The 15,189-nt window shown below is 38.7% G+C and overlaps 2 long non-coding RNA genes across 2 annotated transcripts in view; one reads left to right on the top strand and one right to left on the bottom strand.

The window, feature by feature from the left end:
• The first annotated feature begins 322 nt into the window (after nt 1-322).
• LOC146762754 (uncharacterized) lies at nt 323-5,532 on the top strand. Its single transcript, XR_014948333.1, has 2 exons — nt 323-699; nt 2,483-5,532. It is a non-coding gene; the product is annotated as an uncharacterized LOC146762754 (long non-coding RNA).
• The window catches only part of LOC146762755 (uncharacterized), a 57,848-nt gene continuing 46,888 nt past the window's right edge, over nt 4,230-15,189 (bottom strand). The window contains exon 3 of the long non-coding RNA XR_014948332.1: nt 4,230-4,329. This is a non-coding gene — a long non-coding RNA (uncharacterized LOC146762755). The remainder of the gene's footprint in view (nt 4,330-15,189) is intronic.

Consider the following 15,189-nt stretch of genomic DNA (forward strand, 5'->3'; position numbering starts at 1 on the left):
GGAGACTCTCCTCTTTTTATATGTGTTTTATTAATAGAACCCAATGGGATGTACCTCTGTCTTCAACATCCAGTTCATAACCTTTCCCTTATTTTTGACTTCACAATCACATTTCTCAGGATATTTGTTTGCAAATGGTTGAAAATCCACTCACATCTGGACAAATGAATGACAATGGATCTCAAACCTACATGCAGCTATAACAAGATATATTTCATAGAATCATGGAATCATAGAATTGCCTGGGTTGAAAAGGACCTCAAAGATCATCTCGTTTCAACCCCCTGCCATAGGCAGGGCCACCAACCATCAGACCAGGCTGCCCATATTTCTTTACATATTGTAGCCACTTGCTGAATAACATTTTCTTCTGTTGTTACAGCTGGTAATGTGAAATCAGTTTGGGAACAGAAGTTAGTAAATGTGAATGAATACTGTTGCCATACTGACTATATAATTTAATCCACATATTCATTCAACAATTTCCATTCAGCATAAAATGGGAAGAAATGCAACATAAACCATTTACATATTTGTTATTAATATTTGTACAGGAAGCCTTCTAGCTCCTTGGTGGATTTGCATTCCTATCTCTGATACTAGCAAGTTCAACTGTACCTCTGTCATCTTGCATTTGGAGGCCTGGAAGGACTGACAGAAAGTCTCTGTAAAAGATGACAGTTTGCATTCTCAACAAAGGTACTTCCTGTCTTCACATTTGAGCCACCAGTCCATTTGATACATCAGTCACAGACCTTAAGCATAAAAATCTGTCAAATACCCTTGAAGTATATGTTCATATGCTGAGTTGGTAAAGTGCTTCTCAGATAAGAGCATTTTAGTTATTTAAGGGCCGCTTCTGCCACCAGGAGTATTTTTATATTAGTAAACCCCATTTACTGATGACACCACAAGTCACAGTCAGAAGTCCAGACCAAGAAGAAAAAAAACAAAACAACAACAAACAAAAAACAAAAAACAAAAAACAAACAAACACAGAAAAAAAATTTCAATAAGAATTTTACTGAATTCTTCAAAATCCATGCTTATAGTACAGGGTATCAAATTAATGTACAAAGACATCTGTCACTGGAGATATTGGTCATGTATTCCCCATCTTGTTCAACTATTTTAATTATCTCAGGTTAAGTAAAGGAAGAATCTTTCTCCCTGCCATAAACAAAAACCTGTCATACACTTCAACAGGAGTGATCATGCACCCATTCAGTATGAAGAGATACTAATGAATCCCTTGACTTTCCTCATCAGCACCCCCAAAAAGATCACTCACATCCTGTGTAGTGTGGTATCTGAAGGGAGCCTACAGAAAAGCTGGGGAAGGTCTTTTTATAAGGTCATACAGTGACAGCATGAGGGGAAATGCCTTTACAAGAGGCAGAAGAGGGTAGATTTAGACTAAATATCAGGAAGAAATTCTTTACTGTGAGGGTGCTGAGACACTACAGCAGGTTGGTGCCCTCCCCCTGGAGGCATAAAAGTCCAGGCTGGATGGGGCATTGAGCAACCTGGTCTAGAGGGAGGTGCCCCTGCCTATGGCAGGGGGCTTGGAACTAGATGTTCTTAAAGGTCCCTTCCAACCAAACCATTCAGTGATTCTATGATTCTATGATATGCCCCCTTCCCCATGTAGACCGTGACCTTTATTCTACCTGTCTACATCCAAGCACTCTAACTTTAGATGTCTAATCAGCTCCAGCTTTTTTTTTTTTTTTAATAGAAAAGGGAGAGAGAGCATTTACAGATCATGGTGTAATTTTTGGTGAGTAGAATGGCCTCTACAGTTTTCTTGTAGGGATAGAGGGTAACTGTGCTTCCACTTTGGTTAGGTGGAAGGTAAATCTAATAATCTCAGGTGACATAGGCTCAATCTGCCTTGAGCTCATCAATCCCCATGCAAAACTTTCAGAAAGTTGCAAAAGGTTAAAATAAAGAAAAAAGACTTAGGGTGGGGTTTTGCTATTCAACACATGGAAAAAAGAAAAAAACAAACGACAAACTCACAAGTCCCAAACTGTACAGTTCCCAGCCTTAAAAAGGAGCATGGCATTTGGTTCACTGCATCTCACTCAACAACCAGAAGTTCTCCTCCAGTGCAGTACTCCCACATGCTGTAGTTACTAATGCCATAGAAAACCTGTAAGTCAGGAATTCTCTGACTGAACTAGGTGGACAGCTTTTCACTGCTCGCCCCTTCTCTACTTCAGGATTTTATATGTATCTTTAAGTACATAAATAACATTGATTTTTTTTCCATGTCACCAGTGTTCCCAGAAATTCACATTAATGTTGTGGACAAGCAGAACTATTCATGAACACTCAGTTTTGCACAAAAGTTTGAGATCTCCTGCTACCTACGCATGATACTGCAAAGCACATGTATGGTTTAGGAGGACTGGAGAAATCACTTATGCCCGGTACTTTTTATATCTCTACTTTTTAACTTTCTTTCTGTTACTCTTAGGATCACAGACCAAATCCGGTTCTGGCGTAGTTGTTCTCAAGCCAGTGAAGTTACTACAGGGATGAATTTGACCCATTTAAAGCTTTTCAAGAACCCAGGTAACAATAAATGCCACAACTCTGCCACAGTTCTAATGCTGTTCAGCAAAGGGATGTACAATACATCTTTGTCTTCTTCCTGCTCATAACGAGCAGTGTAAGGTCATCTGCATCATTAACATTTGCAGCTGATGCATTTGTGTAGTCTGTATACACTTCTTGGAACTGCACAGACCTTCTCATTGTTTTCAGAACCTTGATTTTTCTTAGCATTATCAACATCCAAATGTATTTAAGGATGAAACTATTAGAAACACAATTGGTGAATTAATGTCATGAGGACTGCTGCTGGCAGCTCATCAATTTTTGATATGCCACTCAGACAAATGAAACATAAGCCACCCAGAACAAGGGGACCTTTTGACACTTCAAAGGAAACCCCTATGGGTGGTTTCCTCTTGAAGCTGCACTAAACTGGCTCAATCTCCTCAGCTGGAAGCTGCCAATGTCTCATTAACCCCTAAACAGGCCCTGCATGAGCTTTTCTTTTCAGCTATAATTATGCCATGCACTTCTGTTATGCTGTACTGAATTGCAACACTGTCACCAGCACATTATAAACATCCACCCTAATTGAAAAGCAGATTAGACTCGTGTTAATTAGCCAAAAAGCCCGCCCACTTGCATGCATTATGATTGCCTCTTAAATACTGAGGATGTTGAAATCCCTCAGAAAGACAAGGCAGACTTAATTGCAATAACCTGCAAATTAAGTTTAATTTACTTTAAATTTACCGGTTTAGCAGGCTCATTTGATGGCGTTAATGTTCTAGCAAATTAATTATCTGAATTAGTCATGCCTGCTGGAGTTTTGCAGCAGAATACGTTGTACAGTGGCCTATTAATAACAGACAAACAGGACAGGATTAATGAGAAGATTACGGTAAAGTTCTTTTTTAAAAATAGGGATCTTGCATGAATTCAAATATAATCACCAAAGTGCAAATACAGACACATAATATAAACAAACTGAAATTTATTATACTCTATGGCATGCCATCTAAGAGAAATGGTAAAACATTACCCGTGAAATATTTGATAGAAAGAGGCCTCTTCTATGCACTCAAGTAGATCGCTTCTCACAGCAAACCATTTCCCATTAACTGGTATCTCTACAAGACTTCAAATATGTAAGTGCTTTTGAGAGTACTTGTAGTACAGAGAGAGAGGAGATAAATTAGAAATAACATCTCATACGTTAATTCCATAGTCCACTTTGTAGCTTATGAGGCAGTAGAATTGCTTTTTTGTATTCCATTGCTAACCACAGTCTGCTCCAGTTAAAAACAAAAACAAAAACAAAAACAAAAACAAAAAAAAAAAAAAAAAAAAAAGAGAGAGAGAGAGAGAGAGAGATAGGGAGAGAGCACAAAGAAGACCTCCACGGAGATATAGCTGCAAGTAAACTGTAAAAGAAGCATCCTTGCTTTCTCAGCTTTCTACACATACAACAAGAGGGGGAAAAAAAATCTCTTCTAATAGCCTTTGGAATAGCTCTGAAAATAAAGATATAATTGGCCTTGTAAACAATGTCAAGGTACAATCATTCACCCAGCAGAAAGTGCTGGTTAACACTGTGGGGGAAATGAAAATACTAGTTACAAATATCCCTTTTAGATGATCTTGATCATGAAACTTTAGTCTGCTTACTTGCTAAGTATTGCCTCTTCCATTAGGGTCCACAGCCATCCCAAATATAATGAGGTATATTCAATTCAACTCTGGCTCCCTGGGGAGGGCAGGAATAGCCTATGGGAGCATAAAAGATAATCCATGATGAATATGAAAGGAATGTGATTGAAAATAAGATTCTAGATTATTTATTGGACTTTGTATGTTAAAGCCATCATTCACTGACAGTAGTTGCTTCTTGTTCTGGGTTCAAAGGGCTTTCAGGCTCTTGTGTGGCACTGGCAAAAAAAAGGGCCAAATGTACATCATCCTTGCATAGACTGTATTGCATGGAAAATAAAAATGTCACTCTTTGGAAAGAAGGACTGAATGATGCATTCCTTAAAAACAAATTACTTCATTACAGAATGAAATGTTTGGTGAAAGTAAAAATATTCATAGTGTCTATATGGTACATATTTTAATTTTTGAAGAAAAAAAATGAAAATAAAAGAAATGATTTCAATATTTTTTTTGTATTATAATGATATATCATGTAGACTCTTTCTGACTTCCTTATTATTTCTTCCTCTGTCTTTCAAATAAAATTACAGTTTGAAGCACTAAATGAAACCAGCACAAAGGCAACCATTATTAAAACCAGGCAGAAAAATAAAAAGAGAGAAAAAAAAGAAAAAAAAAAGAAGGAAAGTAATTCCACTTTAAAAAGCTTCTACATGAAGGGCTGAGATGACTTTAGTAAGAACCCATTGGGAATTGGAACTGAACCGGGAAGAAAATGGATTCCTGTGACACATAAACAAAAGGCAAATGACTAATATATTTACATATAACATGTGGTGTATTCATTGCACACCATGGTGACAGAATTGTTTATTTCATTTATAATTTATACAGCAAAACCTTATTATATGTGTAACTAATTTACCTGATGATAATATACAGTAGAAGAATTAGGTTTCCATTATATTCTGTCATTAAGAACAAAAGATTTTCATGTGTTGGTTAATTTTTTCCTCTTGGTTCCTATCCCACAGCACACACCCTGCATGTGAGTATGTATTTCTGAAATCATTATGATGCTGAGCTAAGTAAAAAGTGGCAAGGAACTTCTAAAAAAAAACAACAAAAACCTGTAAAATCTCTCACACATGAATCCACTTTAAATACTCTTCAGTTTTAGAATTTCTTATGATATCAGTAACGACAATATACAAAGAACCTCTTACAGGCAATGTGTATGCACCAAAAAAAGAAATGTCAGAATAAATATAGGCTCCAGAAGCGCTTTGCTCTGAGAAGGGGAAAAAAAAAATCAAACATCTTACCAGAAGCAGCATTACAATGTGTGACTAGACAGTTCATCTCAGACTACAGGGAGCGGGTGGGTGGGTAGGCAGTGATGAGGGAATTATCTTGATGTATTTTCCACTGTGGCACACAAGACAGCGCAATTCTCTGAAAGGAATTGTTACCACCAAGCCAGTAATTTCCCTCTGTGGTGTTACAAAGTGTATGCATTACAAAGGGAGTGAAATAGCCTGCAAAGTACTATGTATGTTTCCAGTACTAGAGCATATATGACCTTGAGTCAATTCGAATATTCTTATCAAAACACGAATACTGTGCCAAAAGAACATGCACATGTACATGTTTTGAACTTATTTCTTTGTTACCCTCCAGAAAGCAAAAATCTAACAAATCTGTTAAGATGCCCAGCTGCTTAATCCTTCAAAAATCTAATTTGTATTGCACAGTGAATTCAGCCAATTGCAGAAAAAAGATGTCTGAAGAGAAAAATGTTTTTAGATGATAAAGCAATATTTTCCTGTAACTTGGAGCTGTTAAGTACTTTAAATACAGTGGATCACAACTGCTCAGCAGAAAACTCTATGAGAAGCTTTGGTAGTTTCAGAAGACTTTGTTAATGTAAGACTTTTGTTTGGATAAAGTGGTAAGCATTAGTGAAGCTGTACATAAAATGCTAAAACCTTTTACTACCTAAATGAACATACTGCACAAATATTTCCTCAGGAACAGCCTATCAGTTGCCAGATTTATAGTTTGATGACCATCAACACCAACAAGCCTGAAAGTTCAGGCACTGCATGAGATAGTGCATCTCAGTGAGCAGGTAACAAGCACTGTAAGTTTTTGGGAGCAGCCTGTGGTCACCTCAAGTCAGTCCTGACTAGAAAGTAGCTCTGCAGAAGAGGACTAAAAAGAAGTGTTCTGGTGGGCACTCAAGATGACCATAAGCCCACAGGGCTTTCTTGCAGGAAAGAAGGCTAACTTCCTCCATTGCTGTATCGGGCAAGACATAGCCAGAGGTCAAGGTAGGTGATGCTTACCCTGTAAAAAGCACTGGTAAAACAAATTTAAAGTGCTGGGTCCAGTTGTGGACTCTCCCAAAACACATGGAAGTACTGGACCAGCAATGGGGCAGGAAGATGATAAAAGTGCTGGAGTATGTCAGTTGAGGCTGAGAGCTGGGACTGATCAGCCCAGAGCAGAGAAAGCTTTCAGGAATTTGATGAGGAGGGATGTAAATGGAGCCGCACTCATCTCAGTGTGCACAGTGACAAGAGGCAATAGGAACAAACTGAAACACTGAAGCTTTAATTTAAAATTAAGGGAAGACTTTTTCACTATGAGAGAGGTCAAATTCTGGATCAGAATGACTACAGAGGCTGTGGAGTCACCTTTCTTTGAAATATTCAAAACCAAAACATGCTCCTGAACAACCTGCTCTAGAAGTCCCTTTTTGTGCAACAGAGTTTCTCTAAATCTCCAGAAATTCCTTCTTACCTCAGTAAATCAATACTCAGAAGAGTATTGAAAGTTGAGAAGCCTTAGCTGAATATTGCAGATAGTTTTACTCATGTAAATAGATTAAAAAAAAACTTGTGCATTCATTCTCCAGCTGCACTCAGATGAATAAGGACCTTGTCTCGTCAAGGCTGCTCTACTACTGTGCAGCATATACAATTTATTAATGATTCTGATACCCAAGGAGCATAAACCTCAGCTGGAACACACAGGATTATGCAGGACTGTTACTTCTGCAGAGTTTTGCAAGGGCTGGAAAAGGTCTAAATATCTGTGAAAGATCATAGAGATGCTTCCTTTCCCAAACATTGAATCTACATAATATTATGAAAAGAAGGGCTTGAGGGGTATTCACAATACATCACACATTTTTTAAGGGTTATAAGTTAGCAACCTAGGTTTCCTACTTGGAAAAGAACTGTGTTCTTACAGGAGATGCTTCAGAGCACCTGACTATGACTGTATCCATCACTGAAGCCTCCAGATAAACACCTAAAGACAGCATTAACACCCCATCTGGTATTTTAAACTTATCTAAGAATCAAAATAAAACTATTCACATAGTCACTGACATCAGAATATTTTCTCCATTGTTATCCTTTCTTTGTACATATCAGAAGGTGAGGCAACCACAGGTTCTGACAAAATCTGACATTTCGTGGTATGCTGAATCAACAGTAATTTCAGTATCATATCAGCAGTTGACTGAGTGTTTCCTTCTTGCATTCAGTTTTGTAAGAAAACATGAATTATGTTAATGTCTGTGTGACTGCAAGTGACTACCATACTTATATTCCATTCCCCTAAACACCATAAGAAAAGCCCTATCATTTATTACTGTTAAAAGTTCAAGGCCAAAACCCCTCCTAGGTAGTAGATCTTCTCAATATGACTCTCTCTTAGGATGCCTGTCACATATGTGTAGGTTTTAAAATTAGTTTTCTTCATGTCCATACATGAAGTCAGACACTGTAAAAAAGAAGATGGCTACAGAAAGATAGACTTTTGGTTGGTTGTCTAATGGACAGAATGGATTTCTGTTGAATCTTTTCCATTTCATAGTCCTCCCTACGCGGTGAAGAACATCAGTATCCAAATTCAGCAGTCTGGGAAGCCCAATGGGGTTTAGCTGTCACTATTCAGTTGCCTTTTCCTCTAAACAGTGTGTGAAAAACTCATGCAATCTGGTCTTGATAGTATAAAAAATAGCGATTTGTACTGTACAGTTGTTCTGGTATTGCAATGTTTTGGAAATAAATTTTATATCCAAGACATGAAACTTGTGTTCATTATGTAGATACTGAGCTATTCTCCAAAGAAAGAGACAAAAGAACATGAACATTTTCTCTACAATTTAAGAGACTTTAGAAGGAAAATCTTTTATTTTTTTGGCCAAAACTAACCCAGTTCCAAACTTCTCAAAAACTTTTAAAACTCATTTATTTTTCTTTAAAACTTAGAATAACTTTGAAGAAAACATTGGTAATTTTTTTTTTTAAATTTTATTTTTATTTTTTCACTCTAGCTTTGGTTTGGGCTGTGTTGGAATGGCTTTAGTAAAACTGATTATTTCTACTAGATCCATTTCTGGACACAAATATGAAGACTACAATCTACTTAAATGACAATTGCAAAAAATCTTTTTTCCTATATTTGAATGAAGTTTAATTCTTACTTAACACCAGAAAAGAGATGACAGTTGTTAAGAACATCACTCATGACAGTATAATAAAAGGGCATAAAGTGTTAGCTGCTTGTGCAGGAGAAAATAAACCTGTGAAGCACACAAGGAGAGGCAAAAGAAGATTGTCATGGTTTTGTAATTTTTGCTATTGGTGTTCCACATCATAACATCACATAGAGCAGAGAGAAGAAAAACTACACGTCCCAGAAGACCTCACTGTCAAAGAGGAAAATAAGACACAGAAGAGACGCTCAGTCTCACAACCTGGCAGCAGCTGTGGGTGTGCTTCCAAGCCATGCGTCTTTAATTTCAATAGACCCAGTTCACTTAGCCTTTCTTCACAGGGGAGATGCTCCAGGCTCTTCACCATCTTTGCAGCCCTCTGCTGGACTCTTTCCAAGAGATCCCTGTCTTTTTTGTACTGGGGAGCCCAGAACTGGACCCATTCTTCAGATGAGACCTTACCAGGTCAGAATGGAGGGGAGGATCACCTCCCTCGACCAGCTGGTCATGATATTTTTAATGTACCCCAGAATGCCATTGGCCTTTTTGGCCACCAGGGCACACTGCTGGTTCATGTCCAACCTGCCATCCACCAGAACGCCCAGGTCCCTCTCTGCAGGGCTCCTCTCCAGCAGGTCTTCCCCAAACCTGTACTGGTGCATGCAATTATTCCTCCCTAGGTGCAAGACTCCATGCTTGCTTTTGTTAAACCTCATCCGGTTTCTTTCTGCCCAGCTCTCCAGTCCATCCAGGTCTCGCTGAATGGCAGCGCATCCTTCAGGTGTGTCAGCCAATCCTCCCAACTTTGTATCATCAGCAAATTTGCTGAGGGAGGCCACAATCCCCTCGTCAAGGTCATTGATGAAGATGTTGAACATGACCAGACCCAGCACTGACCCCTGGGGAACACCACTAGTTACAGGTCTCCAACCAGACTCTGCACCACCAATGACAACCCTCTGTGCTGTGCTAGTCAGCCAGTTCTCAACCCACCTCACTGTCCACTCATTTATCCCACACTTCCTCAGCTTTGTTATAAGGATGTCATGGGAGACAGTATCAAAAGCCTTACTGAAATCAAGGTGGACTACATCCACCGCTCTCCCCCCGTCCACCCAGCCAGTGGCAATATCATACAAGGCTGTCAGGTTGGTTGAGCATGACCTCCCCTTGGTGAAACCATGCTGAATACTCTGGATAACCTCCTTTTCTTCCAATTGTCTGGAGATGGCATCTAGTACAAGCTGTTCTGTCACCTTTCCAGGCTCAGAGGTGAGGCTGACTAACCTGTAATTACCTGGATCCTCCCTCTTGCCCTTTTTGAAGACCAGAGTGACACTAGTTATCCTCCAGTCTTCAGGCACCTCCCCCATTCTCCAAGACCTCTCAAGGATGATAGAGAGTGGTTCAGCAATCACCTCTGACAGCTTTCTCAGCACCTGTGGATGCACCCCATTGGGTCCCATGGATTTATGAACATTGGTGTTGCCTAGGCATTCACAGACCACCTCTTCCCTGACTAAAGGGAAGTCTTCCAGTCCCCAGACACTCTCATTAAACTCCAGGGTCTGGGGAATAGACTCATTCCAAGAGGTTCTCGCATGGAGATAATTTCTACAGTTCAACTGGGAGGACAGTTGTGCCAGTACATGACCAGGAAAACAGTCTTGCAGCCGATTCCTATAAGAATAGGCAGATAAAATACCTATTCACAGGGGGGCCCTTGGTATCAAAGAGCTGGTTTACAGTGCCTACATCCCAAATAACTCAAAGTCATTAGATGTTTATTTTTAACTTCTTGCCTTCCTGCCTCTTCTAATTTCAAGAGATGTATATTTACAAACTTTGTTGCTAAGCACAATTGGGCCCAGCAGACAAGTCGGTAGCACCTTGGGGAAGTGTATTTAAGAAAGCACAGAAAAAGACAAATGGACAGAGTAGGAGTTAGAAATAAACACCAAAGAAGAGAAGTAGGAGAGGGAGGAAGTGGTGTAGCTCTCCAAGCAGAAATTTCCTTGCGGCCCATGGAGCATGCGGGAACAGTATTAACACTGTAGTCCATGGAGGACTTCACACCAGAGCAGGAAAAGCTCATGCTGGAGTAGTCTTATCCTGAAAGATGGCAGCCTTGGAAGAGCTTACTCTGGAGCATTTCTCGAAGGACTGCAGACTGTGGATAGGACACATCATGGAGCAGAGGATAAATGTGACAAAGAAGTAGTGAAGATGAACTGCTGTGGATGGATCACAACCCTATTTCCCTCCACTTTGAGTTGCCTTGTGCTCCTGCAAAGGAATCAGAATTGCTCGAGTTGGAAGCAACCTATAAAGGTTGTGAGAAAAAAAAAGTGGGTGGGAGGAAGGTGCTGGTACTTTTTTAATTAATTTTTTTGTCTTTGCTTCTCGTAGCTCTAAACTATTTTAACTGGTAATAAATCATTATTCCCCAAGACAAATCCATTTGGACCATGGCAATGTCTGGTAAGTGATCTCACTGTCTTCATGTTGAACCATCCTATTCTCTTTCCTTTTCCAATGAGGAGAAGGAGAGATAAACTGAGTCAGCATTTGGCAGCTGGCCAAGATCGATTAACCATACAATTTTCCTTTAACTCCTATTTGCCCATTTGCTTTTCTGTTATTAGTTCTCTGTATTTAAGCAATCCAAAGATTTATACTGAAATAACATTGAAACATTTCTATTCATCTATTTATCTACTTGTGATGAACAATGTATTTTTTGAAAAATCCCCTTTTGGAAGAAGTATTTAAAATCTGAGTCAAGTCCATGGTTTCAGAAAAGAAACGGATACATTTTGATATTGTCTTAAATGTTATGTTAATCTCACTTTTTTCTCAATACTGTTTATGTTTTTGGTGAAATTATTATTATTATTATTTATGAAAATTCCAGGAGTATAATATGCTTATGGAAAAGTGTTACATATCAATGTTTTCGTAGAATCATAAAATGATAGAATGGGAAGAGTCTTTAAAAGTATCCAGTTCCAACACTCCTGCCATAGGCAGGGACACTCTCCAATAGATTTCTTGTTTCTTGTCATTGTATTGACCCTATGACATACAAAAAAATTAGGTGCCATGGCAGCTATGGAAGCTTGCAGTCACAGATGTAATATAAATGAGAAAGTACAGTGTACTCTTCTCAGGGTGACAGTCTACAGTCAGTCCACAAGGCATTCTGGCCCATGGTGAAATCACAGTAGGAGAACCACGAACAGTAAAATCCATCTATAACTCCTGAAGAAAACACACAGGGCAAAGTAATCCAAAGATATGATCAGTCTCAGTGAATAAACACTACACTACTGCATATATAACTCCCACTTCTGTGTACTGTAGCTCATGTAGTTGAAATAGAAAAGAATTGAATTCTTTCATAGCCATGATAAAACAAGTTTTGATACTTGGAATGATGAATCAGAAGATCAGCCTTTACTCAGTATTGAGCTGTCCTGTGAGCTCTGAGCTTTCATCTTATAATCATAGAATGGCTTGGGCTGGAAGGGAGCTTAAAGATCATCGAGTTCCAAGCCCCCTGCTGTGGGCAGTGTTGCCACCCACTATTTTCCAAGGGCTCCATTTTGTCTTTAGAACAAAAAAGTCTTCTTCCTTCTTTCTCCCCTGATGAGGAGGAATGTTCCCAATTCATAAATCCCAGTCATTCTACATGGCAGCGTGAAGGACTGAAAAGGTCAAAAACTAACTTTCAAATGACTTAGATATTGTACCTGCTCATAATTAAGATATGCCAATAACAATAAAATATTTGAACGCTTCCCACAGTGCTGGAGTAGTCAGTGTATTTTTATGTAAAAACATATGCCTTAAGTAAAAAGGTACGAGTGGTATCTATTCCAAAGCAGAAAATGCACAAGAGATGAAAATAGAGGCTGATAAATATTCAGGTTGCATTATATATTGGACTGCATTATATATTGACAAATGGATAAAAGAGAACTGGCTGTCTTGGGGGTTGGTAATGAGATATGGACTCTTTCACCTTTAGGTCACCCATGTGATTCTCAACAAGGTCAGGAACGAAATGTGGTCTGAATTGGTGATTGCAATCCAGTTCCTCACTGCCAGATGTTCAGATAATAAAAATAACTGCAGCGACTGGCATTACACTACAGCTTTGTTGGGGAATCCAAATTAGCCTCCTCACTGGCTACTCAAAGTCCATGGAAAAGTGGATCCTCCAAAATCCAGGCTGAAGCATAACAGATCAGATGGCCGCTCAGATTGTATCTGTTCTATGGTTGAACAAATGGCTCCCATTTCTACAGTTATCAAATCAACACTGAATTCATTTCCATTGCAGATTTAAAACAAGAACAAAACTCAGTCTGTTCAATGCAAACATCGAAAATGAAAGTGAGTATACAGTTAACATACCCTTTCTTTCACGCAGGATTTATTGTTCACACTTAATTAGTATGTAATGGACAACCAGCACCATACCATTCAGTTTATTTCTGTGTTGTTGCCCGAGTATCTGAAGTTCCTTTCAGTGGACTAATCAGCCCTCTTTATTAGATATGACTGCATATTCATGATCCTATTGGGATAGATAGATTTTCTGTAGTTTGATAATAAAAAAATATGCTAATGGGTCTCCTTGCTCTTGATTTCTTGTATGAAGAAAGTGTGAGCATTAATTACCCACAGGTAGAGTAAAAACTATAAAGGTAAAAGCCTTTCCCATGCAGTATACCACTCAAATGTAATAATTCCTGTGATGCTTATTTTAGTAAATGAATCAGTCATACTGAGCCAAGGAAAGGAACCATCTATTATTATGCTATAAATGTTAAAGGCTCTATTTAGAGCCTTTATCTCTAGAAGAAACAAAGCAATTTTCACTGATATTTGTATGACATCAACAATAGTACCTCACTATATAGTGAATAGACATTGCAGTTGCAGTTTGCCCAATGTTTTTTCACTGGTCATCAGGGAAATTCATGTAAAACAAGCGAAAAACATAGATATGTTTGCATCATATTAATAAGAGGAGAAAGCGAGGTAGCTGCCAATTGGCAGCAGAGTATGTTTTGGTGGTTTGATAAGGATACTAAAGAGTTTATGATGTGACAGATGTTTCACTACACTATTGTGAAATGAATAGATTATGAGAAGTAATTAGATGTACATTGGAATCAATGCTGTTATCATCGAGGCCTTCGGGCGATGCAATAGATGAGAGTCATGGCAGCAGGTGGTCCAATGGCTCGGAGACAGGAAGACACACCGCAGGAGACTGAGTGACAGGTTTCACAGATCCAGGGGGTGAGAGATCTGAGCTATTGCCTGCATTTGTAATCTTTACTCATGTATAAATAATAACAACTACACTATTGACTTCATATGCTATGTCATAGCCTCTGCTACCCCCTACACACACACACACCATTCTGGAACTATTTCTCTCAGTAAAAGCTTTTATTTCATTTTCAGGTGAAAAAATATGCATGCATCCCTTAGATGCTAGAGCCAACTCCATGTTTTTTTTATTAAAACACCTAAATAAGAAATCTGACATCAGCTTCAAATACAGTGCAGTATATTCTGCATATTGTGTTTTAGTGCAGAAATGTGTCTGCATGTTTACACAGGACTTAGCAGAAACCGAGGGACAAAAGGTAGAGTTACTGTTATGCTGCTTTTCTTCAAGGTTTTCCCTATTTTACTTCTTTGCCCAGAAGGTCCAAAACTTAAAGAAACATCACTATTGTGCCTAAATTTACTTTGCAAAGGAACTGGCAAACTGAGTTGTCAAGGCGGATATCATATGAAAACTGCTGAATTTGGAATGATTTAGATCCTGACCATGCAACCTCAGTTGTTCTCTGTGCCCAGTGCTTTGACCTGGAATTTCTGGGCTCTCCTTCATCAGGTGAGGTGAAGGATAGCAACAGCAGGAACCTAAATTAAGTGCTTTAGCACTCAGCTTCTAACTCTGTGAGTGAATTTGAGTAACAGGAGGCAGCTCTGGAAAGCCCTTTGGTGCTCCACCTTGTCAGTTCCCATGTGCAAGTGTTCTCTGAACAATCTTATATTTTATTGTTGAGGAGAGAAATAGTGGGATAAAAGGGAATACTGAAACATAAAAACATTTATTTAAATATTCTGAGTGTAAACATAAATACCAAAATATTTATTTGAGGTATCTGAATATCAGCAGGAACAGTTAAGCTTACATTTGTGATGTGTGGAGGATACATCATTTGTTCTGTACAAATTCCTAACATGGATCGAGGTCCACACAATTTAACGGGGTGAAAAGAAGTAAATTACATTTTTAATATTTATCCGCCAGAGAAATGGGGTTTGTATGATGGAGTTTGTTAAAGGAGAACATGGGGCAAAAAAGTGCAGATACACATGTGCATTTATATATATGAAAAGCATAACAACAACTACATTGATTTAGTATT

Source organism: Coturnix japonica, chromosome 1 (genome assembly GCF_054131305.1).
Source record: "Coturnix japonica strain WE chromosome 1, WE-NBRP24, whole genome shotgun sequence".
Lineage (NCBI taxonomy): Eukaryota > Metazoa > Chordata > Aves > Galliformes > Phasianidae > Coturnix > Coturnix japonica.